The sequence below is a fragment of the Triticum dicoccoides genome, chromosome 2A (genome assembly GCF_002162155.2).
Source record: "Triticum dicoccoides isolate Atlit2015 ecotype Zavitan chromosome 2A, WEW_v2.0, whole genome shotgun sequence".
Classification (NCBI taxonomy): Eukaryota; Viridiplantae; Streptophyta; class Magnoliopsida; order Poales; family Poaceae; genus Triticum; species Triticum dicoccoides.
In genome coordinates, this window is record NC_041382.1 from 735,705,529 (window position 1) to 735,732,683 (window position 27,155).

Below are 27,155 nucleotides of genomic sequence, written 5' to 3' on the forward strand. Positions count from 1 at the left end.
GCCCCACTCCCCGGCATCCTTATCCTCTCCGACCGCCTCCTCCACCCCGGCCCGCTCCTCCAAGGTAAGCTACCGCCCCGACCCCTATCCCCTTCCCTCCTCCCATCCCATCTCCATATGAGCATGATAATTTGCATGAACCTTGGATGCCTAAAAATTTTAGATAGTTCTTAAGTGCGGACAAGTATTTTATTTGCATATATTCTTTCTCAAAGTTTCTCAGACACCCAGATTTTGTTTTTGGCACAAACTCCTCCGATGTCCATATGATCATGCAAATTTGCACCAACCTTGGTTTCCATGACACTGACTCTCTGCCCTGCACTTGCAATTTTCTACCTGTCGGTGTCAATCAACCAGACAGTGACATCTAGAGGTTGACCGAGACTTGGAACATTCCATTGCTAATTTCTTGTGCCTGTGTGCTGTGTCCATTGTGCAGATAGGAATATGGATCACTGCTTGGTGCCAACAGAAAAGTCGTTTATACAGATTAGGTAGGGGGTCTAGTCACAAGCACAACTGCTGTTGCGGTTTATCTGCAAGTTGCAGATAGTACAGTACCTGAATCTTTGAATGTTCCTTCGTTAATTTCTTGACTTTGTGATCATTGTGTGAGTAGGAATATATATGTGTGTGTATATGAAGCACTGATTGGTATTAGTACCAGAAAAGTTAGGCAGGTTGGAGGTGGTACTCTCTGAACCACGAGTGCAACTGGCCAATGGCACACTGACACTAGTAGTTCGTTAGAGACCAAGGAAATATATCATTAAGTGGTGGTACAATCCTTTTATCTGACCATTTATTTTCATAGACAAGGACACAATTATTTTCATAGCACAATTATTTGCTAGTGGCATTTTTACTGAAACTAAATTGAAAATGGGACTCTGTGCACCAAGTTAGAGAGATGATGAAACAGCGTGGTGTGCTCAAAGACGCAGCATGCAGCGTGGTGTGCTCAAATCTGCTAACTTAATCAAACATACTCCTACTACGTAGTTCAACTTCAATAGCAGATTGTAGGACCTCCATGTATCAATTTCCCTGAGTATATATAAATTGATGGCAACAAAGATTTGGCTTAGACTGTTCTGCTCATTGCTTGGCTGCAAAGGGTGACTTGTTGTATTTAGAGCATGCTATTGCTTGCATATAACCAGATTTTGCATATCATTGTTTCTTCTGTTTCCAGCTTTACTGATTGGAGTATGTTTCTGGTTGAGGGGAGAACTGCACTGTAGTAGTACTGATGGAGCTGAGAAAGAGAGTGGTTCATTCTGAAACTCAACTAGCAACAGGCAAATATTGTATTCCCTGAGTAAATCCTTTTCTGAGCTAAAATATATTTTCTTGTTGATTGAAGAATATCATATTCCCTGATTAAATCCCTGGGGAGTGATAATTTTTCCTATGTTCATAGTGTGAGATTGATCCAGATTGAATGTTATGCATATCTTAAACATAGGAGTGTTAGACATAAAGCATGTCCAGCAGAACCTTTAGTGCATCTTTGCTCTTGTTCATTTAGTTTCAGTAAACAAATATTGCGAAGCATGACATGGCCTTTGTGAGCTCCTTTGTATAAAATGAAATGCAAGGTTGCTGATACTGTAACCCAGATCACACAGATCAATTTTTTTTCAATTTATGCAACTGTAAGAGTACCAACCAGATTACACAAATCATTTTTTCTTCAGAAGTGTGTCATAATTTCCCTGTCCTAATTGTTGTTTTGATTCAGAAGTGATGATTTGCTACAACCAGTGCATGCATGCCTTTTTTCTTCTTCATTTTTAGTAAAGTGCTCTGTTCTGGGTCATGGACTTTGTGCCATGGACCAGTGCATGCATGCTGCTGCTGCTGTACTACTTGTCAAGTGATGCTGCTGCTGCTATCTGCGAGTTGCTGCTGCTAGTTGTGATTTTGTCAAGTGATGCTGCTGCTACTTGTGATCTTCTAAAATGACCCCTTTCTCCTGAAACGTTGATTAATTTCCGTTTCGGTTGAGAAATGGGGCACTCCAAGGTCAAGAAAATTAGCAAAGGTCATGCCCAATTTTCTTGACCTAGAAGGTGCCCGATTCTCAACCGAAATAAAAATTAATTTGCTTTAGTGGTTGGATTAGTTTAGTATTTTTTTCACACACTCAGACACCCTTGCTTGCCATGTGTGTGAGAGAGATAGTGAGAGGAGACAAGAAGAAGGGGGTTAGGAAGATGTTGCCTGCTCATCAAAGCTAACCATCTCCCCCTTTTCACCCCTTTTCCTTTGTCTTTTGTGGGTTGCAAGGAAGCTACTGTCTTAGCTAGCTTAGCTTGTGCACAAATCCCAGTGTTACAATCTAGAAAATTAGCCTGCAAAGATGAGGTCCCATGTTGGCTGTACCATTGCATCATGCAACAGTGCCTTCAAGATCCAAGGCAATATCACAAACATCATAGGCAATTTGACCAAACTCACAACCTTGTATCTTTGCAGCAACCAACTTTCTAGACACACCCCTCAAGAACTAGGTTACCCTGAGAACGTGGACTTGGACCTTAGCAACAACACACTAACAGGTTCTATCCCAAAACACCTAGGCAATATCACAAACATCTCTCAATTGTTCCTTGACAATAACCAACTTTTTGGCGACATTCCTCGAGAATTAGGTTATTTGGTCAACTTAGAGATCTTGTTCCTTGACAATAACCAACTTTTTGACCAAACTTTGTTTCTATTTAGAGAGAAACATGGCCCACAACGATGAGGCCGGGGGTTCGGGCGGCAAGGCATTCTGGGAGCTGTCCCAGGAGATGGAGGAACAACCTCACTTGTATGAGGCCGCCGCCTTCCCCACCGATCCTGAGACCACTGATGGTGCCGCCGAGGATGACCACACTGATGCCACCACTGATGGTGCCGCCGAGGATGCCACCACTGATGATGGCGGCGCACGCATAGATGGCAACCAACCGAAGAGGCAACGGAAGGACCGGCGCCCGATCGTGCTCCGCACCCTCAAGGAGGAAGTTACTGAAGTGGACTCCAACAGGAATCCAACGGCGCCCGAACGAATAGTCAAGGGGTACTCGCTTCAGCTCGGGTGCATTGTCCGGAGCACCGTCTCGATCAACACCGAGAACCTGAGGCATCCTGACCGAGGGAATTTGTGCAACCTCCTCTTCACGAAGCTGCACGAACGATACAAGTTCCCCGCTGAATTTGAAAACACAAGCCTCAAAGGGAATAAAGTGAACAATGCTGCCCTCACGAAGATGAGCAAGGCCCTGTCTACTTGGAAAAGCAATGTGAAGAGAATGATCGAGAAAGGTGAGAGTTATCAGAAGATCAAGGAGAAAAATCCTTTGATCACCGAAGATGACTACAACGACTTCAAGATCAATTGCTCGAGCACCGCAAGCTCCCAATCAAGTGAGAGGGGGAAACAAATGCGGGAGCTGAACATAGGGGAACACACACTCGGTCCCGGCGGTTACAGAGTGGCGGAGCCTATATGGGACAAGGAGGAGGCGGACCGTGCCGAGCAAGGCCTACCGCCCCTCTTAGATAAATACGGTGACAAGCAGACCAGGAACTTTGTCAGGGCCCGGTACAAGAAGGACCCGAAAACAAAGGAGCTTACCATGGATCCGAAGACCAGGCAACTTGAGCTTGTTCTGTTAAGGAATACACCCCCGCGTAATTAGCTCCATATGGTTGCATTCTAATTAATGAAGCCAAATTTCTAAATGGTTCACATTCCTTCCGCAGGCGACTGAAAGCAGTAGCGCGGGGTCGACTAAGAGCAACCCTTGGGACACCACTCTAAATAGGGGGTTGAATGTAATGAAGAACAAGGATAAGCTCAGTAAGCCGACGTCAGCTGGTCGTGTGGCCGGCAAAGGCTTGTCGACAAAATGGGGGTCATACTATTCCGTTGGTGTGCGGAAGGAGAAAAAGACCAGCTCGGAAAGCCAGGCGCGAGAGTTTCAAGAACTCAAGGCACAGGTGGCGCGGATTCCGGAGATTGTCCAAGAGCAAGTGGAACAACGACTCGGAGCGACGATCACCGCCCTTGTGCCTACCTTGATCTCGGGGTTGAGTGCGTGGATTGCGGGCGGCCAACAGGGGCCGCCCCCGATTCCTAGCTTCACGGCCAGCAACTCGCATAATGCGATGGCGGGGCCATTGGTCCCTCCGGCGGAGGCGACATTGGTGTCTCCGACGCCGGCACGGGAGCTTAATGCACCTGGGTGTACGCCGGCCGGCACCTCTGCAGCAAGCGGTACCTCCGTCAACTGCACGCCCGCCGTTGGCGGTGCGTCGACATTAGCCGAGCTCGACGCCATCATCACGGTAACTAATTAAGCCTCTCTCGGCCGAGGACTTCATCTCCTTGCCTTTGACTGGGCATCCCTGACGCCCTACATGTTTTCGCAGGGCGTCGCCGACGTTCTGTGCACTCTCCTCCACTTCGTGAACAACGAGTTGGTCGATGTCGCCAAGGGAAAAATCGTTCAACCGGGCAACCCCTTGTTCCACGGTACCCAGATGCCACCCAACTTGTTTAGGGTTCAACTGGTTCGGGTGCTGCCAGGCTGCGACGACTTGTTACCTCCGATTCGACCCGTCGGGGCCGACGATGAAGACGTGATGACCCTCAGCGCCTGCCTGAGCTGGCCCCTGCTTTGGCCGAAGAGCCAGATTCGTTTGGGGGCGGGGGACACCACCCCAAAGACAACACCGCCAGTCGTGCCGGCGCCAAGTCGGCCCCATGGCAAGACCGCCGTAACGGTGCCGGACATCCCTATGCCACTGGATCCAAACATGCATATGGCACAGGATCAGAACGACGACGACGACGAAGATGATACATTTGGCAACGTCGATCAGTACTTTGCCGAACATGGGTACGATGGCGACTTCATGGGGCCTCCTTCTCAAGAACCAAACCCAACAAAAGACGTGTGCGATCTAGCTGGTACCGCGGAGAAGCCAAGTTGCAACAGGCGCCGTCTAACGTTCAGCTCTCAGGAGACGCCTCCAGCTGCCGACTTCACCGAGCCTCAGATAGGCGAGGTGCGAAATATTATCAGCCCCAACACACTCAAGAAGGCGGTCTGTGAGCAGAACTCGGTCCCATTACAGGAGAAGAAGAAGGCACGCAAAAGAAAGACTAAGAAGGGTGCGAGCCAGCCGGCACCGAGTACGATCCGTGCTCAGGACGGGCCACCTTCACCGCAGGATATCTCGAGGAGGGTGCATGTGGCGGGTAGGGCGATGCTACCGACAAATATGCTCAATGCTGCAACCGGTGCTATGCGTTGTCTGCATGACAGTGTTCTTTCTTTGGAGAAGCGGCGTCTCAGGGAGAAGGATGTGGCATACCCAGTTTTCGCGGCCAAGGTGCCAGAGGGCAAGGGCTTTGTGGATAACTCCATCGGGCGTACGATCATCCTACGTTTTGATGACATCCACGCTATGTTGAACCTTCATCCGCTGCACTACACCTTCGTTCGGCTATTTTCGCTGAGTATGGAGATGCGGATCATTCGCGACAAGACCCTGGACATCGTGATAGTCGACCCCTTCTACATGCGTGCCAAGATCTTGGGCAGCGCTGGGGACCGGCAAGTCGTGAGTTCTTACCTTGAAGGCGTCATTCTGGCAAACCAAGATAAGGATAACTTCCTCGTGCCTTACTTTCCCGAGTAAGTCCTCCCCTCAACCGGCCCGTAACATATGAATTCTTACATTTCGATCGTTTTTCTTTTAACATTCCGTGTTTTCTGCAGTGACACACGTTGCACGCTCATCCTCCTAAGCCCCAAATATTCCATGGCCACGTATTTCGACCCGGACCGTCAGTCGAACGTAGACTACACAAATGTCAAGAAGGTTCTTGATGATGTTCTCCCCGGCTACGCCAAATCTGGAGGCACCTTCACCAGGCCTATTCGTAAGTACGGCAAGCACGTGTTCTCCCACAATACGACGTACTGCTGCATCAAGCAGCCGCCTGGCGGTCAGAAGGGTGCCTACTACGCCATCCATCACATGCGGGCGATCGTACGGGACCATCATCAACTTCTGCTACCGAGTAAACTCAAAGATTGGGCCACGAGCGTGTCGGCAATCCAGGACGCGGACCTCCGACAAGAATTCTTTTGCATCCAGTCGGAGTTTGCGGAAATCATCCATCAAGATGTCCTTCGTACCTCGGGGCAGTTCTACCTCAGAAATTAACCATCCAACAGTGACATCGACACAATGCTACAAATGCAGTCTGACAACGACCGTTATTTCATGACTCCCACGATAGACGGCAGCTTCATCCACGCTCCGGTCCCTTGAGTCGAGTCGAAAGCAGTGATGCTGTGTCTAGTTCTGAAACATCGATTGGCTCATGTTGTAATTAAACTTTAATGAACTTGTAGTATGTCTCTTTGGTTTCGAGAGTCGTTCAACTTAGATGTAATCGATGCTATTAATGTCTTGCTTTTCTCTTCCGATCGTTCTGTTGCATAATTATATATTGCTTATGTATTGTCTGTGAATTGGTACTAACGTTTTGTTTGGCTAGTGCATAGCGATGCCGACTATGTCGTGTACAAGGGTAAGGTTCCTGGAGTCTACGATGACTGGGAGGAGTGTCGGAGGCAGGTTCACCGATTCAGCGGTAACAGTTACAAAGGGTACACCACTAGGGCCGAGGCCGAATCTAGATACGCCCGCTATCTAGCGGGAGAGGGGAGGGAGCGTTGGAGGAACCGGATGAAGACGAGTTTCATCATGATGATGCTCATCGTGATGACCGCAGCTCTCTTCTATATGATGGTAGTTTAGATGATCGATATCGACTTGTAATGTGAAGACAAACTCGCTACTCGTGGTCACGAGACTTGTAATATAATGTTCTATCTTTGTTCGGTCTTTTCAATTCGGAGACTAATATGATGAATTGTATTCGGAGACTAATATGATGAATTGTATTCTTCTATTGTATTCAATGAATCTGTTGTTGATGTGTGCTGTCTATATTTTGTCAAATTATACATTTTGTAACCTGTGCAAAAAACAGAAAATAAAAAAATAAAAAAAACCTAATATTCATACTAATGGCGCATCACATGACAGTGCGCCATTAGTATGACAAAGCATACTAATGGCGCATCACTGGTAAGTGCGCCATTAATATGCCATGGTTACTAATGGCGCATCCAGTGGTGGTGCGCCATTAGTATGCCAAAGCACCTGGATATACATGGCCCCTGGGAGGCATACTAATGGCGCACCCTGGCCTATACTAATGGCGCACCCGCGGTGCGCCATTAGTATACCAGATACTAATGGCGCACCAGGTGGTGCGCCATTAGTAAAAATTACTAATGGCGTGCTGTTAATGGCGCACCACAGATGCGCCATTAATGGCCATACTAGGTGCGCCATTAGTAGGGGTTTTTCTAGTAGTGCGCAGTTGAAATGAGGCGAGCGTCGAGGGAACCGTGGAGAACGGCGGGGAAGCGATGTCGCGCCATCCGGTCTCCTCTTGCGGTGGGGGAACGAATACTCCTGTGGCTCCAGCTGGCTCTGCACCCTCACGAACGACACACCATACTCGATCGATTCGTTATCCTTTGGGGGCTCGACCTTCGACCTGTACGCCCACCACCTCCGCCTGACTGTCGCCTCGGGCGAATCTGTCTGCTCCATCGCCCAGAGGAGATACTCGATGAACTCGGAGGACTGCGGCGTGACTGCCACCGAGGAGTACATGTACATCGCCGCCCTCGTCGCCGCCGTCTCGCTCTTTCGCATACATTGCCACATGGCCCACACCGTCCTTGAAATCTCCCACTCATTGCCAACCAACTAAGGATCTCCTTCAACCTGGCTAACTTTGCCTGGTCGTCGCCCGCGATCTGCCTGATTCGTTGCTGCATCCTCTTCATAGATGTCCTTCTGAGTGGTCTGGTGCTAGCTTTGGAAGACGGGAGGATAGATGGTGGTCTTGCAATAGAGAAGAGGGAGAGGCGAGACGGTGGTTTTGGAATGGAGATGATGGAGAGGAGAGGAGGTGGTTTTGCAATAGAGAAGATCAGAAGAGGGAGAGGCGAGACAGTGGTTTTGGAATGGAGATGATGGAGAGGAGAGGAGGTGGTTTTGCAATGGAGAAGAGGGAGAGGAGCGTGCGGTAGCGATTTAGGATTGGACGAGAGGGCCGGCATGCTGTGACTGGATCAAAATCAAAATAAATTTACCCTTTAATTAAGAAAGCGACCCCACATTAACTAGCCTCCCTTTTATTCTGGGTCATAATTGACCATGATTTTCGCACATAAAATATATGTTATACGTTGAAAAAATAATATAATTTGAAAGTACATTCAGATACGAACCAAACGATACAATTTTTGGTGACATGCATTCACATTTTGCTTGTCAAATACAGTACGTGGTCAAACTTTGACCCAAAATATGCAAAACAACAAAAAAATACTTCCAAGACCAGCGTCGCTCTTCCGCTCTTCTCCTCTTAAACCACCGCTGCTCCTGTCATGTTCCAATCTAAATGCAGCGTCGCTCCTCTCCTCTTCCATTTCAAAACCACCGCCCCTCCTCTCCTCTTCCAGTCCAAAACTAGCATCGCTCCTCTCCCATTCTAATCCAAAACCAGCGGTCCTCCTCTCCTCTTCCATTCAAAAACCACCGCCGGCGAGTGAAGGTGTTGTGGAGAAGTAGATCGATGGAGGAGTACAACCGATACGCGAGGATCGCAGACGGCGACATCCATGGCCAAATATTTGCAATAGAGCGAAAAGGCGGGGATACTCCCGGAGGGAGTCGCGCCGGAGTACATAGAGCTGCTCCTTTGGGCTGGAGCAAACAGATTCACCGAATCCCATCGTGAGGGAGCGGTGGTGGGAGTATCGATCCCAGATGGAGCATCCACCAGAGATTGAAGGATCGAGCATCTACAGGGTGCCGTTTGTGAGGGTGTCCTGCCAGAGCGAGCCGGTGGAGTCTTCATCGACCGAACCCAACTACAAGAGGAGAAACGCAGTTGGCCCGATGACGCTTCCCCGCCATCGTCTCCCTCATCGTTCACATTGTCTCACGGGGCCGTTGTCTGCCTCCGAGGAATAGGAGGAGCTCCCCCCCAGCACAATAGTCGGGCAGGTTGTGAATTGTCAGGAGGAGCTTAGGGTTGCAAGTATTTGCATGTTGTGAATTGTGTTTTGTGTTGTGTATTTTGAGAGTACTTTCAGATATGAATGTCTTTTGAATTTCAGATTTGCAGTATTGAGCATATGAAGTATTTTATGAATTCTAGAGATCTATTTTTAGCACTTCAAAAAATGTAGTTTCATAGGAGTATAAAAGTGCTGACAATGTGATTCTCAGAGAAGAAACTACAAGTTTCAGTTTCAGATAAGAAACTGCAAGTTCAGTTTCAGATAAGAAACTGCAACTTTCAGAGGCAGAGCATTTATATTAACACGGCCTTTTCAAACAGGGTTAACATCATGTTGGAAGTTTTGTTCATGGTCGAAAATGGAACTACCGGCCAGTTAACATCATGTTGATCAACATTCATGCATAGCACATCTTGATATGATGCACAGTCAAAATGCCCACACAATGTCGAGTGTGCGAAACACAGAGAAAACGAAGGTCGAAGTTTTGGCAAGTGTTGGACGTGGTTTTGGGCTGCCCCGTCTAGGCTTTGATTTTTAACATGCGCAGCCCACGACCTCGGATGGGAGGTCCATAGGCCTGTTTGTATTTTCTTAGGGCCGTCATGTATCGACCGGCCTATGGACCTCCCATCCAAGGTTTTATTTTTGGCAGCCCAATTTATGTATTTTTTTGAAGAAAATGCAGAGGTCTGTTCTATTTTTCTATATAAGAATAGGAATGCCAGGTCCAACTTATGTTTCCCTTCTAACTATATTATATATATTTAAATTATTTTATATGTTATTATATATTATTTTATTGTCATCATATATTTAACAGATACTTACATATGTAAGAAAACTATATCCCACATCTTATTAACTTATAAAAATAATTTCTTAACAAATAAAATCCTGGATTGTTTTGGCACGAAAATCCTAGTGATTGTGTACAAAATCTTGGTAAGATTTAAGGACGAATGTAATAATATAACTTATTATTTAAATATATTTATAACAAAATGCTCAGCCCCTTTTTATTTTTTGATAACATTGCTGGCCCAACCCAACATTATAATTAGAATCAGCCCAGCAAAATCGTGTATTTCGAGAAAGTGCAAATGGCCTGTAAATAGGAAATAAAATAAATGGGCCGCATGGACGCTACATTATTTGTTCACCCAGCCCAGCTAATGGCTTTAATTCAAAAAAAGATCAAATTGACTGTAAATTCTACTGCGCAAAAAAAAGACTGTAAATTCTGAAAAAATGGGTTGAATATGTGCCACATGTTTGGAGGCTGAAATGTGGGCCAATAGTTCGAAGCCAACGCAAGTCTTTGTCAATTTAGTCAACAAATGATTCTGACATGTTAGGCGTTGGATTTACATCCAACGACCGGCTTCCATCTTCAATCTCTCGTCTTCTTCCTCCAGTGCCGCCGGGACCACCTCCCGCCTCCTGCTGCTAGCAGCTCTGCTTAGCATGCTTCGCTATGAAGCGCTACTCCACCGTTGGCCAGGCCATCCCTCCACCCCTCGAAACCTCCTGTTCTTCTCCACCGACTGCTAAACCACACCGTACTAGAACCAGTTAACCCTCGTACACCTCTCCGTCTGCGACTCTACCCCCGCGTCTTCCCATCTCCGGCTCGTTGCTATCCGGGGCGTCGCCGTCGTCCACCACCTTGGATGCGCTCGGCGCGGCGTGGTCAACGAATGACACAATCGGAAGTAGACTGTGCGTGGAGAGGCTGACAGCTGGGTCCACGGCCGCACACAAGGAAATGCCTCCTTATTACGCGCAAAATAATGATTCCTCCACCTGACATCTAGGACCCACCGAAAGAGCCTATTTCGCGAAAATAACGTGCCCCCCGCTGACATGTCGGACCCACCAGCTATATTCGCACGCAAGGAAGTGCCTCCTTATTACGCACAAAAAAATGAATACTCCCCCTGTCAGCTGGAACCCAGCATAGTGGGAGGCTGACTTGTGGGCCTACCAAGTTGACGGGGACGGAGGGCTTTGTCAACTTAGTCAATATGAACGATTCCAGCTCCTGTTACCGTACGATGTTCATCCAATGGCCATAGTGCTTCTTCAACCTCTGGTCTTCTTGCTCCAGCCGCCCAAACCAGCGTCGGTCGTGCCACGTGCTCCTGCCTCCCGTGGCCAACTATGATGCCGTGGAGGCCTCACCGCCCCCTACTACTCCCATCACTGGCCAGGCCATCCCTCTACTCACCCACACCCCCTGTTATTCTGCGGCGACAGTAGCCTCACACCGCAGCCGAACCAGTGAACCCTCGTACTCCTCTTCGCGTGGGCATCCACTGCTGCGTCTTCCCCAGCTCCGAGTCGTCCCGTTCCTAGTCCTCACCGTCGTCCACCGCCGTGGTGCTCTCGGCACGGCATGGTCAACGTGGTCAAGGAACGACTTCCATCGGACGTGGACTGTACGTGGAGAGGCTGACAGCTGGGTCCACGGCTGCAGCAAGGAAGTGCCTCTTTATTACACGCAAAATAATGATTCCTCCACCTGGCAGCGGGGACCCACCAGATGGGCCACCGTATTTCACGAAAAAATGTTTCCCCCTGACTGCTGGGACCCAGAAGCTACATCTTCGCACGTAAGGAAGTGCGTCCGGGCAAAAAAATTGATTCCCCCTCTGATAGTTGGGACCCAGCAGCTACATCTTCCCACGCAAGGAAGTGCGTCCGGGCAAAAAAAATGATTCGCTCCCTGACTGTTGGGACCCACCAGCTACATCTTCGCACGCAAGGAAGTGACTGACAGTCGGGACCCACCTGGTCGAAGCGTACGCAACGTTGTCATTCTGGTCGCGAACGTATACGTACATATATACTGGTGGATGTAGATGTGCGCACGTGTCGTAGTAGAGGCGCGCACGTAGCATGTACACGTACGCACAGCGGCCAGGGTGCAAGAAAGAAAATATGGCCACGTATGTGTACATACGGGCGGGGTCTCGAATGCCTACTCGCGCATACGTATGGCAAGGGCTCGTGTACATGGCTGGGTCGGAACGGAGAAATAGCGTCGTCGTCATGTTCATGAGGAGGCAATGGAATGCGTCATGTTCATGGGGAGGCAATGGAATGCGTCGTGTTCATGGGGAGGCAACGGAATGCGTCGTGTTCATCGGGAGGCAACGAAACGCGTGGGAGCCAACCGGCTGGGTCGGAACGGAATTCGTGGTCATGTTCATCGGGAGGGCTTGGACGGAACAGGCGATGGAAACGAGGCCTGGCGTACCGCAATAACGGAGGAAACGACCTTGTGTTCGACCGGCCACGTTCGAAACGGGATCCTGTTCATCGGGAGGGGTCTGGCGTACCGCAAAACGGATGAAACGGACCTCCTACGGTCGAAACGGGGGTCCTATTGATCAGGAGGGGTGTGGCGTACCGCAAAATGGACGAAACAGACCTCCTATGGTCGAAACGGGGGTCCTGTTGATCGGGAGGGGTGTGGCGTACCGCAAAACGGACGAAACAGACCTCCTATGGTCGAAACGGGGGTCCTGTTCATTAGGAGGGGTGTGGCGTACCGCAAAACGGGACTCCACGGGATATTGTTCATCTCCCCCGTCGACCTCCTCCTGCCTCCACGGGCTACCGTCGACCTCCTCCAGCCTCCACGTGCTCCTGTTCATCCAGCCTCCACCGCGCGCTACTCCACCGGCTACTGTTCAACCACCCCTCCACCGTATACTGTTCATCCAGCCCTCCACACCACGGGGTCCTGTTCAACCACCCCTCCACGGGCAGCCCTCCACCGTCTATTGTTCATCTAGCCCTCCACACCACGGGGTCCTGTTCATCCAGAGGCAGCGCCACTGCTCACTGTTCATCCAACCCCCCCTCCCTCCCCTGCAATGCTCACTGTTCATCCAATCAATCGGCTTCAGTTAGCAGCAGTAGCGAAGGAATCGCTCGATCGGGTTCAGTTAACAGCCATCGATCGATTGCTTGGGTTCAGTAACGCGTAGCCTGCAGTGCAATCGCTCGGGTTTAGTTAGAGCCCAACGCCTGGCTCGGGTTCAGTTAGAGCCAATGCCTCGCACACACGCGCGTACGTGTACGAGAGTGCCTCGCTCGGGTTCAGTCTGATAGATAATGTTTTTGGTATTTTTGATATAGAGATGGAAAGTGAAAAGTAAAAGTCAAAGTAAAAAAGCAAAGCAAAAATAAAGTGATGGAGATTGATATGATGAGAATAGACCCGGGGGCCATAGATTTCACTAGTGTCTTCTCTCAAGAGCATAAGTATTCTACGGTGGGTGAACAAATTACTGTTGAGCAATTGACAGAATTGAGCATAGTTATGAGAATATCTAGGTATGATCATGTATATAGGCATCACGTCTGAGACAAGTAGACCGACTCCTGCCTGCATCTACTACTATTACTCCACTCATCGACCGCTATCCAGCATGCATCTAGAGTATTAAGTTAAAAACAGAGTAACGCCATAAGCAAGATGACATGATGTAGAGAGATAAATTCATGCAATATGAAATAAACCCCATCTTGTTATCCTCGATGGCAACGATACAATACGTGCCTTGTTGCCCCTTCTGTCACTAGGAAAGGACACCGCAAGATCGAACCCAAAGCTAAGCACTTCTCCCATGGCAAGAAAAACCAATCTAGTAGGCGAAACCAAACTGATAATTCGAAGAGACTTGCAAAGATAAACAATCATACATAAAAGAATTTAGAGAAGATTCAAATATTATTCATAGATAGACTTGATCATAAACCCACAATTCATCGGTCTCACCAAACACATCGCAAAAAAAGATTACATCGAATAGATCTCCACAAGAGAGGGGGAGAACATTGTATTGAGATCCAAAAAGAGAGAAGAAGCCATCTAGCTACAAACTATGGACCCGAAGGTCTGAGGTAAACTACTCACACTTCATCGGAGGGGCTATGGTGATGTAGAAGCCCTCCATGATGACGGCCCTCTCCGGTGGAGCTCCAGAACAGGCCCCAAGATGGGATCTCGTGGATACAGAAAGTTGCGGCGGCGGAATTAGGTTTCTTGCTCCGTATCTGATCGTTTGGGGGTAGTAGGTATATATAGGAGGAAGGAGTACGACGATGGAGCTCCGAGGGGCCCATGAGGCAGGGGGGCGCCCCACCCTCGTGACCGCCTCTTGGCTCCCTTGGAGTAGGGTCCACGTCTCCTGGATCACGTTCGGTGAGAAAATCACGTTCCCGAAGGTTTCATTCCGTTTGGACTCCGTTTGATATTCCTTTGTTCGAAACACTGAAATAGGCAAAAAACAGCAATTCTGGGCTGGGCCTCCGGTTAATAGGTTAGTCCCAAAAATAATATAATATTGGAAAATAAAGCCCAATATAGTCCAAAACAGTAGATAATATAGCATGGAGCAATCAAAAATTATAGATACGTTGGAGACGTATCAGGCATCCCCAAGCTTAATTCCTTCTCGTCCTCGAGTAGGTAAATGATAAAAAGGAATTTTTGATGCGGAGTGCTACTTGGAATAATTTCAATGCAAATCTTCTTAATTGTGGTATGAATATTCAGAATTGAAAGATTCAAGACAAAAGTTCATATTGACATAAAAATAATAATACATCAAGCATACTAACAAAGCAATTATGTCTTCTCAAAATAACATGGCCAAAGAAAGTTATCCCTACAAAATCATATAGTCTGGCTATGCTCTATCTTCACCACACAAAGTATTTAAATCATGTAAAACCCTGATGACAAGCCAAGCAATTGTTTCATACTTTAACATTTTCAAAACTTTTTTGATCCTCATGCAATACATGAGCGTGAGCCATGGATATAGCACTATATGCGGAATAGAATGGTGGTTGTGGAGAAGACAAAAGGAGGGGAAGATAGTCTCACATCAACTAGGCGTATCAACGGGCTATGGAGATGCCCATCAATAGATATCAATGTGAGCGAGTAGGGATTGCCATGCAACGGATGCACTAGAACTATAAGTATATGAAAGCTCATCAAAAGAAACTAAGTGGGTGTGCATCCAACTCGCTTGCTCACGAAGACCTAGGGCAATTTTTGAGGAAGCCCATCATTGGAATATACAAGCCAAGTTCTATAATGAAAAATTCCCACTAGTATATGAAAGTGACAAAATGAGAGACACTCTATCATGAAGATCATGGTGCTACTTTGAAGCATAAGTGTGGTAAAAGGATAGTAACATTGTCCCTTCTCTCTTTTTCTCTCATTTTTTTATTTGGGCCTTTTCTCTTTTTTTTATGGCCTCTTTTTTTTCGTCCGGAGTCTCATCCCGATTTATGGGGGAATCATAGTCTCCATCATCCTTTCCTCACATGGGACAATGCTCTAAAAATTGATGATCATCACACTTTTATTTTTCTTACAACTCAACAATTACAACTCAACACTTAGAACAAATATGACTCTATATGAATGCCTCCGGCGGTGTGCCGGGATATGCAATGAATCAAGAGTGACATGTATGAAAGAATTATGAACGGTGGCTTTGCCACGAATACGATGTCAACTACATGATCATGCTAGCAATATGACAATGATGGAGCGTGTCATAATAAACGGAATGGCGGAAAGTTGCACGGCAATATATCTCGGAATGGCTATGGAAATGCCATGATAGGCAGGTATGGTGGCTGTTTTGAGGAAGGTATATGGTGGGTGTATGATACCGGCGAATAGTGCGCGGTATTAGAGAGGCTAGCAATGGTGGAAGGATGGGAAAAAGTGCGTATAATCCATGGACTCAACATTAGTCATAAAGAACTCATATACTTATTGCAAAAATCTAGAAGTTATCAAAGCAAAGTATTACGCGCATGCTCCTAGGGGGATAGATTGGTAGGAAAAGACCATCGCTCGTCCCCGACCGCCACTCATAAGGAAGACAATCAATAAATAAATCATGCTCCGACTTCATCACATAACGGTTCACCATACGTGCATGCTACGGGAATCACAAACTTTAACACAAGTATTTCTCAAATTCACAACTACTCAACTAGCATGACTGTAATATCACCATCTTCATATCTCAAAACAATTATCAAGCATCAATCTTTTCTTAGTATTCAACGCACTCAAAAGAAAGTTTCACAAATCTTGAACACCAAGCATATTATTATTAAGCAAATTACCATGCTATTAAGACTCTCAAAATAATCTAAGTGAAGCATGAGAGATCAATAGTTATTTTAAAACAAATCCACTACCGTGCTCTAAAAGATCTAAGTGAAGCACATAGAGCAAAATTATCAAGCTCAAAAGATATAAGTGAAGCACATAGAGCAAAACTACATAACTCAAAAGATATAAGTGAAGCACATAGAGTATTCTATCAAATTCCAATTCATGTATGGCTCTCTCAAAAGGTGTGTACAGCAAGGATGATTGTGGCACACTAACAAACAAATACACAAATAATACAAGATGCTCCAAGCAAAACACATATCATGTGGTGAATAAAAATATAGCTCCAAGTAAAATTACCGATGGAAGTAGACGAAAGAGGGGATGCCTTCCGGGGCATCCCCAAGCTTTGAATTTTTGGTGTCCTTGGATTATCTTGGGGGTGCCATGGGCATCCCCAAGCTTAGGCTCTTGCCACTCCTTGTTCCATAATCCATCAAAATATTTCACCCAAAACTTGAAAACTTCACAACACAAAACTCAATAGATATCTCATGAGCTCCATTAGAGAAAGAAAACAAAAGACCACTTCAAGGTACTGTAATGAACTCATTCTTTATTTATATTGGTTTTAAACCTACTTTATTCCAACTTCTTATGGATTATAAACTATTTTACAAGCCATAGATTCATTAAAATAAGCAAACAACACACGAAAAACAGAATCTTTCAAAAACCGAACAGTCTGTAGTAATCTGTAACTAACGCAAACTTCTGGAACTCCAAAACATCTACCAAAATTGGACGACCTAGAAATTTTTTTTATTGATCAGAAGCAATTGGAATCAGTATTTTATCGCGTTCTGGTAATTTTTAACAATTAGGGCACTGAGCGCAAAGTTTCTGGAAATTACAGCAAGATCAAATAACTATCATCCAAGAAGATCCTACAGGTCTAACTTGGCACAAACACTAATTAAAACACAAAACCACATCCAAAAAGAAGGTAGATGGATTATTTATTCCTAAACAGAAACAAAAAACAAAAAAACAAAAATAAAATTGGGTTGCCTCCCGACAAGCGCTATCGTTTAACGCCCCTAGCTAGGCATAGAAGCAAGGATAGATCTAGGTATTGCCATCTTTGGTAGGCAATCCATAAGTGGCTCTCATGATAGTTTCATATGGCAATTTTATTTTCTTTCTAGGGAAGTGTTCCATGCCTTTCTTTAATGGAAATTGGAATCTAATATTCCCTTCCTTCATATCAATAATCGCACCAATCGTTCTAAGGAAAGGTCTACCAAGAATAATAGGGCAAGAAGGATTGCAATCTATATCAAGAACGATAAAATCTACGGGCACATAATTCCTATTTGCAACAATAAGAACATCATTAATTCTTCCCATATGTTTCTTAATAGTGGAATCCGCAAGATGCAAGTTTAGAGAGCAATAATCAAAATCACGGAAATCTAGCAAATCACACAAAGTTTTGGGGATAGTGGAGACACTAGCACTCAAATCACACAAAGCATAAAAATCATGATCTTCAATTTTAATTTTAATAGTTGGTTCCCACTCATCATAGAGTTTTCTAGGGATAGAAACTTTCAACTCAAGTTTTTCTTCATAATATTGTATCAAGGCATCAACAATATGTTCGGTAAAGGCTTTATTTTGACTATAAGCATGAGGAGAATTTAGCACGGATTGCAACAAGGAAATACAATCAATTAAAGAGCAACTTTCATAATTAAATTACTTGAAATCCAATATAGTGGGTTTAGCAACATCTAGGGTTTTATTTCTTTCAATCCCACTTTTATCAATTTCATCATCAAGATCTAAATACTCCGAATTTTTGGAACGCCTTCTAGGTAAAGGAAGATCATATTCAGTTTCATCAAGATTCATATTGCAAAACAAAAATTTAATAGGGGACACATAAATAACTTTTATATCTTCATCTTGATTTTCATAAGGATTCGGTTTAGCAGCCATCTTATTGACTAAGGTAGCTTGCATTCCAAAATTTCAGCAGTCATCTTTTCCAGACGAGCAATTTGGGATCTTATACCATCAAATTCTTTAGACATATCATCGAGCTCTTTATTCATATTATCATAAAACTTTTTTGTTCTTTAAGCTCGTTTCTAAAGAAATTATTATGCTCAAATTGCAAAACCATAAACTTCCTGACGTTGTTTTCGATCTCCTCTAACCTTTTAAGTGAAGATCACCAAATCTTGGTAGAGCCATCGCGACAAACCAAGCAATCCAACACACGAGCAAACAAAAGGCAAGCAAAAAAAGGCAAACGGAGAAAGAGAAGGAGAAGGAGATTGGGAAAGAGAGGGCGAATAAAACGGCAAGGGTGAAGTGGGGGAGAGGAAAACGAGAGGCAAATGGCAACTAATGTAATGCGAGAGATAGGGATTGTGATGGGTAATTGGTATGTTGACTTTTGTGCAGACTCCCCGGCACCGACGCCAGAAATGGCTCGTTGTCGGGAGTCAAATCTTGACATGACTTTGCGTGAGCCTCCCCGGCAATGGCGCCAGAAATTCTTCTTGCTACCTCTTGAGCACTGCGTTGGATTCCCCCGAAGAGGAGAGGATGATGCAGCAAAGTAGCGTAAGTATTTCCCTCAGTTTTTGAGAACCAAGGTATCAATCCAGTAGGAGGCCACACGCAAGTCCCTCGTACCTACGCAAAAATAATAGCTCAACGCAACCAATGCGATTAGGGGTTCTCAATCCCTTCACGGTCACTTACGAGAGTGAGATCTGATAGAGATGATAGATAATGTTTTTGGTATTTTTGATATAGAGATGCAAAGTGAAAAGTAAAAGGCAAAGTAAAAAGCAAAGCAAAAATAAAGTGATGGAGATTGATATGATGAGAATAGACCCGGGGGCTATAGGTTTCACTAGTGGCTTCTCTCAAGAACATAAGTATTCTACGGTGGGTGAACAAATTACTATTGAGCAATTGACAGAATTGAGCATAGTTATGAGAATATCTAGGTATGATCATGTATATAGGCATCACGTCTGAGACAAGTAGACCGACTCCTGCCTGCATCTACTACTATCACTCCACTCATCGACCGCTATCCAGCATCCATCTAGAGTATTAAGTTAAAAACATAGTAACGCCTTAAGCAAGATGACATGATGTAGAGAGATAAATTCATGCAATATGAAATAAACCCCATCTTGTTATCCTTGATGGCAACGATACAATACGTGCCTTGCTACCCCTTCTGTCACTGGGAAAGGACACCACAAGATCGAACCCAAAGCTAAGCACTTCTCCCATGGCAAGAAAAACCAATCTAGTAGGCCAAACCAAACTGATAACTCGAAGAGACTTGCAAAGATAACCAATCATACATAAAAGAATTCAGAGAAGATTCAAATATTATTCATAGATAGACTTGATCATAAACCCACAATTCATCGGTCTCAACAAAGACACCGCAAAAAAAGATTACATCCAATAGATCTCCACAAGAGAGGGGGAGAACATTGTATTGAGATCCAAAAAGAGAGAAGAAGCCATCTAGCTACTAACTATGGACCCGAAGGTCTGAGGTAAACTACTCACACTTCATCAGAGGGTCTATGATGATGTAGAAGCCCTCCGTGATGACGGCCCTCTCCGGCGGAGCTCCGGAACAGGCCCCAATATGGGATCTCGTGGATACAGAAAGTTGTGGCGGTGGAATTAGGTTTTTGTCTCCGTATCTGATCGTTTGGGGGTACGTAGGTATATATAGGAGGAAGGAGTACGTCGGTGGAGCTCCAAGGGGCCCACGAGGTAGGGGGCGCGCCCTAGGGGGGGCCCACCCTCGTGACCGCCTCTTGGCTCCCTTGGAGTAGGGTCCAAGTCTCCTAGATCACATTCGGTGAGAAAATCACGTTCCCGAAGGTTTCATTCCGTTTGGACTCCGTATGATATTCCGTTTCTTCGAAACACTGAAATAGGAAAAAAACAACAATTCTGGGCTGGGCCTCCAGTTAATAGGTTAGTCCCAAAAATAATATAAAAGTGGAAAATAAACCCCAATATAGTCCAAAACAGTAGATAATATAGCATGGAGCAATCAAAAATTATAGATACGTTGGAGACGTATCAGGCCTCCCCAAGCTTAATTCGTGCTGGTCCTCGAGTAGGTAAATGATAAAAAGAGAATTTTTGATGCAGAGTGCTACTTTGCATAATTTCAATGCAAATCTTCTTAATTGTGGTATGAATATTCAGATTTGAAAGATTCAAGACAAAAGTTCATATTGACATAAAAATAATAATACTTCAAGCATACTAACAAAGCAATTATGTCTTCTCAAAATAACATGGCCAAAGAAAGTTATCCCTACAAAATCATATAGTCTGGATATGCTCTATCTTCACCACACAAAGTATTTAAATCATGCAAAACCTCGATGACAAGCCACGCAATTGTTTCATACTTTAACATTTTCAAAACTTTTTCGATCCTCACGCAATACATGAGCGTGAGCCATGGATATAGCACTATATGCGGAATAGAATGGTGGTTGTGGAGAAGACAAAAGGAGGGGAAGATAGTCTCACATCAACTAGGCGTATCAACGGGCTATGGAGATGCCCATCAATAGATATCAACGTGAGTGAGTAGGGATTGCCATGCAACGGATGCACTAGAGCTAAAAGTATATGAAAGCTCATCAAAAGAAACTAAGTGGGTGTGCATCCAACTCGCTTGCTCACGAAGACCTAGGGCAATTTTTGAGGAAGCCCATCATTGGAATATACAAGCCAAGTTCTATAATGAAAAATTCCCACTAGTATATGAAACTGACAAAATGAGAGACTCTCTATGATGAAGATCATGGTGCTACTTTGAAGCACAAGTGTGGTAAAAGGATAGTAACATTGTCCCTTCTCTCTTTTTCTCTCATTTTTTAGGCCTTTTCTCTTTTTTTATAGCCTCTTTTTTTCGTTCGGAGTCTCATCCCGACTTATGGGGAAATCATAGTCTCCATCATCCTGTCCTCACTTGGGACAATGCTCTAAAATTGATGATCATCACACTTTTATTTTTCTTACAACTCAACAATTACAACAAATATGACTCTATATGAATGCCTCCGGCGGTGTGCTGGGATATGCAATGAATCAAGAGTGACATGTATGAAAGAATTATGAACGGTGGCTTTGCCACGAATACGATGTCAACTACATGATCATGATAGCAATATGACAATGATGGAGCGTGTCATAATAAACGGAATGGTGGAAAGTTGCACGGTAATATATCTCGGAATGGCTATGGAAATGCCATGATAGGTAGGTATGGTGGCTGTTTTGAGGAAGGTATACGGTGGGTGTATGATACCGGCGAAAAGTGCGCGGTATTAGAGAGGCTAGCAATGGTGGAAGGATGGGAAAAAGTGCGTATAATCCATGGACTCAACATTAGTCATAACGAACTCATATACTTATTGCAAAAATCTAGAAGTTATCAAAGCAAAGTATTACGCGCATGCTCCTACGGGGATAGATTGGTAGGAAAAGACCATCGCTCATCCCCGACCGCCACTCATAAGGAAGAAAATCAATAAATAAATCATGCTCTGACTTCATCACATAACGGTTCACCATACGTGCATGCTATGGGAATCACAAACTTTAACACAAGTATTTCTCAAATTCACAACTACTCAACTAGCATGACTCTAATATCACCATCTTCATATCTCAAAACAATTATAGATACGTTGGAGACGTATCATAGAGAAACGCGCACTGCTAGGCGCCCGACCTCCCACCATAACCGGGAACTCCTCGAAATTTTCCTCCCCCTCGCTTCTACCAGGGTTTTTTTCGTCAAGGACGGCCCAAAGAATGTCATGCAGCTGCGTCTCCGGCCCACCCAGGACGAAAAGCCCATTTTCTGTCATGATTTTTTGTCATAGAAGTAGGAGCCCACCACATCTATGATGATACCGGGTTTTGTCACAATTATCGTCATAGAAGTGTCATATGTATGAAAGAAAAAAATTCATTCGGCCCAAAATGTCACGGATGTGTCTTTTTTTTGTAGTGTAGACGTCATCTACTTTGTTGTTGCAAGTTTTATGTGGCTGCTACGGGCTGAGCAAGAACCGTTCTTACCTACGCATCAAAACCACAATGATTTTTCGTCAAGTATGTGCTGTTTTAACCTTCAAGAAGGACCGGGCGTAGCCACACTCGATTCAACTAAAGTTGGAGAAATTGACACCCGCCAGCCACCTGTGTGCGAAGCACGTCGGTAGAACCAGTCTCGCGTAAGCGTACGCGTAATGTCGGTCCGGGCCACTTCATCCAACAATACTGCCTAATCAAAGTATGACATGCTGGTAAGCAGTATGACTATTATCGCCCACAACTCACTTGTGTTCTACTCGTGCATATAACATCTACGCATAGACCTGGCTCGGATGCCACTGTTGGGGAACATAGTAATTTCAAAAAATTCCTACGCACACGCAAGATCATGGTGATGCATAGCAACAAGAGGGGATAGTGTTGTCCACGTACCCTCATAGACTGTAAGCGGAAGCGTTATGACAACGCGGTTGATGTAGTCGTACGTCTTCACGATCGACCGATCCTAGTACCGAACGTACGACACCTTCACGATCTGCACATGTTCAGCTTTGTGACATCCCACGAACTCATGATCCAGCAGAGTGTCGAGGGAGAGCTTCGTCAGCACGACGGTGTGATGATGGTGATGATGAAGCTACCGGTGCAGGGCTTCGCGTAAGCACTACGACAATATGACCGAGGTGGATTATGATGGAGGGGGGCACCGCACACGGCTGGAAACAATCAACTTGTGTGTCTATGGGGTGCCCCCTGGCCACGTATATGAAGTATGGAGGGCGGAGGAGGCCGGCCCTCATAGGGCGCGCCCAAAGTGTGGAGTCCTACTAGGACTCCCTAGTCCTAGTAGGATTCCACCTCCCACGTGGAATACAAAAAAGGGAAGGGAGAAGGAGAAGGAAGGAAGGGGGCGCCCCCTTTCCCTAGTCCAATTCGGACCAGTCCATGGGGAAGGGGTGCAGTCACCCTTGAGGCCTTTCTCTCCTTTCCTGTATGGCCCATTAAGGCCCAATACGAATTCCCATAACTCTCCGGTACTCCAAAAAAATACCTGAATCACTCGGAACCTTTCCGATGTCCGAATATAGCCTTCCAATGTATCGATCTTTATGTCTCAACCATTTCGAGACTCCTCGTCATGTCCCTGGTCTCATCCGGGACTCCGAACAAACTTCGGTCATCAAATCACATAACTCATAATACAAATCGTCACAAAATGTTAAGCATGCGGACCCTACGGGTTCGAGAACTATGTAGACATGACTGAGACTCATCTCCAGTCAATAACCAATAGTGGGACCTGGATGCTCATATTGGTTCCTACATATTCTATGAAGATCTTTATCGGTCAAACCGCATAACAACATACATTGTTCCCTTTGTCATCGGTATGTTACTTGCCCAAGATTCGATCGTCGGTATCTCAATACCTAGTTCAATCTCGTTACCGGCAAGTCTCTTTACTTGTTCCGCAATGCATCATCTTGCAACTAACTCATTAGTCACAATGCTTGCAAGGCTTATAGTGATGTGCATTACCGAGAGGGCCCAGAGATACCTCTCCGATACACAGAGTGACAAATCCTAATCTCGATCTATGCCAACTCAACAAACACCATCAGAGACACCTGTAGAGCATCTTTATAATCACCCAGTTATGTTGTGACGTTTGATACCATACAAGGTGTTCCTCCGGTATTCGGGAGTTGCATAATCTCATAGTCTGAGGAACATGTATAAGTCATGAAGAAAGCAGTAGCAATGAAGCTGTATCGATCATAATGCTAAGCGAACGAATGGGTCTTGTCCATCACATCATTCTCCAAATGATGTGACCCCGTTCATCAAATGACAACACATGTCTATGGTTAGGAAACATAACCATCTTTGATAAAAAACTAGTCAAGTAGAGGCATAGTAGGGACACTTTGTTTTGTCTATGTATTCACACATGTACTAAGTTTCCGGTTAATACAATTCTAGCATGAATAATAAACATTCATCATGAAATAAGGAAATAAATAATAACTTTATTATTGCCTCTAGGGCATATTTCCTTCAGTCTCCCACTTGCACTAGAGTCAATAATCTAGTTCACATCGCCATGTGATTTAACACCAATAGTTCACATCACCATGTGATTAACACCCATAGTTCACATCGCCATGTGACCAACACTCAAAGGGTTTACTAGAGTCAGTAATTTTAGTTTACATCGCCATGTGATTAACACCCAAAGAGTACTAAGGTGTGATCATGTTTTGCTTGTGAGAGAAGTTTAGTCAACGGGTCTGCCAAATTCAGATCCATATGTATTTTGCAAATTTCTATGTCTATAATGCTCTGCGCGGAGCTACTTTAGATAATTGCTCCCACTTTCAATATCCGGATTGTGACTTAGAGTCATCCAGATCGGTGTCAAAGCTTGCATCGACGTAACTCTTTATGACGAACTCTTTATCACCTCTATAACTGAGAAATATTTCCTTAGTCCTCTAAGGATAATTTTGACCGCTGTCCAGTGATCTACTCCTAGATCAAAAATTGTACTCTCTTGCCAAACTCAGGGCAGGGTATACAATAGGTCTGGTACACAGCATGGCATACTTTATAGAACCTATGCCTGAGGCGTAGGGAATGACTTTCATTCTCTCTCTATCTTCTGTCGTGGTTGGGCTTTGAGTCTTCCTTAACTTCACACCTTGCAACACAGACAAGAACTCTTTCTTTGACTGTTCCATTTTGAACTACTTCAAAAACTTGTCAAGGTATGTACCCATTGAAAAAAAACTTATCAAGCGTCTTGATCTATCTCTATAGATCTTGATGCTCAATACGTAAGCAGCTTCACCGAGGTCTTTCTTTGAAAGACTCCTTTCAAACACTCCTTTGTGCTTTCCAGAAAATTTTACATCATTTCCGATTGACAATATGTCATTCACATATACTTATCAGAAAGGCTGTAGTGCTCTCACTCACTTTCTAGTAAATACAGGCTTCACCGCAAGTCTGTATAAAACTATATGCTTTGATCAACTTATCAAAGCATATATTCCAACTCTGAGATGCTTGCACTAGTCCATAGATGGATCGCTGGAGCTTGCATATTTTGTTAGCACCTTTAGGATTGACAAAACCTTCTGGTCGCATCATATACAACTCTTATTTAATAAATCCATTAAGGAATGCAGTTTTGTTTATCCATTTGCCAGATTTCATAAAATGCGGCAATTGATAACATGATTCGGACAGACTTAAGCATCGCTAAGAGTGAGAAAAACTCATTGTAGTCAACACCTTGAACTTGTCGAAAACCTTTCGTGACAAGTCGAGCTTTGTAGATAGTAACACTACCATCAGCGTCCGTCTTCCTCTTGAAGATCCAATTATTCTCAATGGCTTGCCGATCATCGGGCAATTCCACCAAAGTCCATACTTTGTTTTCATACATGGATCCCATCTCAGATTTCATGGCCTCAAGCCATTTCGCGGAATCTGGGCTCATCATCGCTTCCTCATAGTTCATAGGTTCATCATGGTCAAGTAACATGACCTCCAGAACAGGATTACTGTACACTCTGGTGCGGATCTTACTCTAGTTGACCTACGAGGTTCGGTCGTAACTTGATCTGAAGTTACATGATCATCATCATTAGCTTCCTCACTAATTGGTGTAGGAGTCATCTGTGATGAACTACTTTCCAATAAGGGAGCAGGTACAGTTACCTCATCAAGTTCTACTTTCCTCCCACTCACTTCTTTCGAGAGAAACTCCTTCTCTAGAAAGAATCCATTCTTAGCAACAAAGATCTTGCCTTCAGATCTGTGACAGAAGGTGTACCCAACATTTTCTTTTGGGTATCCTATGAAGACACAGTTCTCCGATTTGGGTTCGAGCTTCTCAGGTTGAAACTTTTTCACAGAAACATCGCAATCCCAAACTTTAAGAAACGACAACTTAGGTTTCTTGCTAAACCACAGTTCATACGGTGTCATCTCAATGGATTTATATGGTGCCCTTTTTAACGTGAATGCAGTTGTCTCTAATGCATAACCCCAAAACGATAGTGGTAAATCGGTAAGAAACATCATAGATTGCGCTATATCCAATAAAGTACGGTTATGACGTTCGGACACACCATTATGTTGTGGTGTTCCGGGTGGCACGAATTTGTGAAACTATTCCACATTGTTTTATTTGAAGACCAAACTCGTAACTCAAATAATCATCTCCGCGATCAGATCGTAGAAACTTTATTTTCTTTTCACGATGATTTTCCACTTCATTCTGAAATTCTTTGAACTTTTCAAATGTTTTAGACTTATGTTTCATCAAGTAGATATACCCATATCTGCTCAAATCATCTGTGAAGGTCAGAAAATAACGATACCCGCCGCGATCCTCAACACTCATCGGACCGCATACATCAGTATGTATTATTTCCAATAAGTCAGTTGCTCGCTCCATTGTTTCGGAGAACGGAGTCTTAGTCATCTTGCCCATGAGGCATGGTTCGCAGGCATCAAGTGATTCATAATCAAGTGATTCCAAAAGCCCATCAGCATGGAGTTTCTTCATGCGCTTTACACCAATATGACCTAAACGACAGTGCCACAAATAAGTTGCACTATCATTATTAACTTTGCATCTTTTGGCT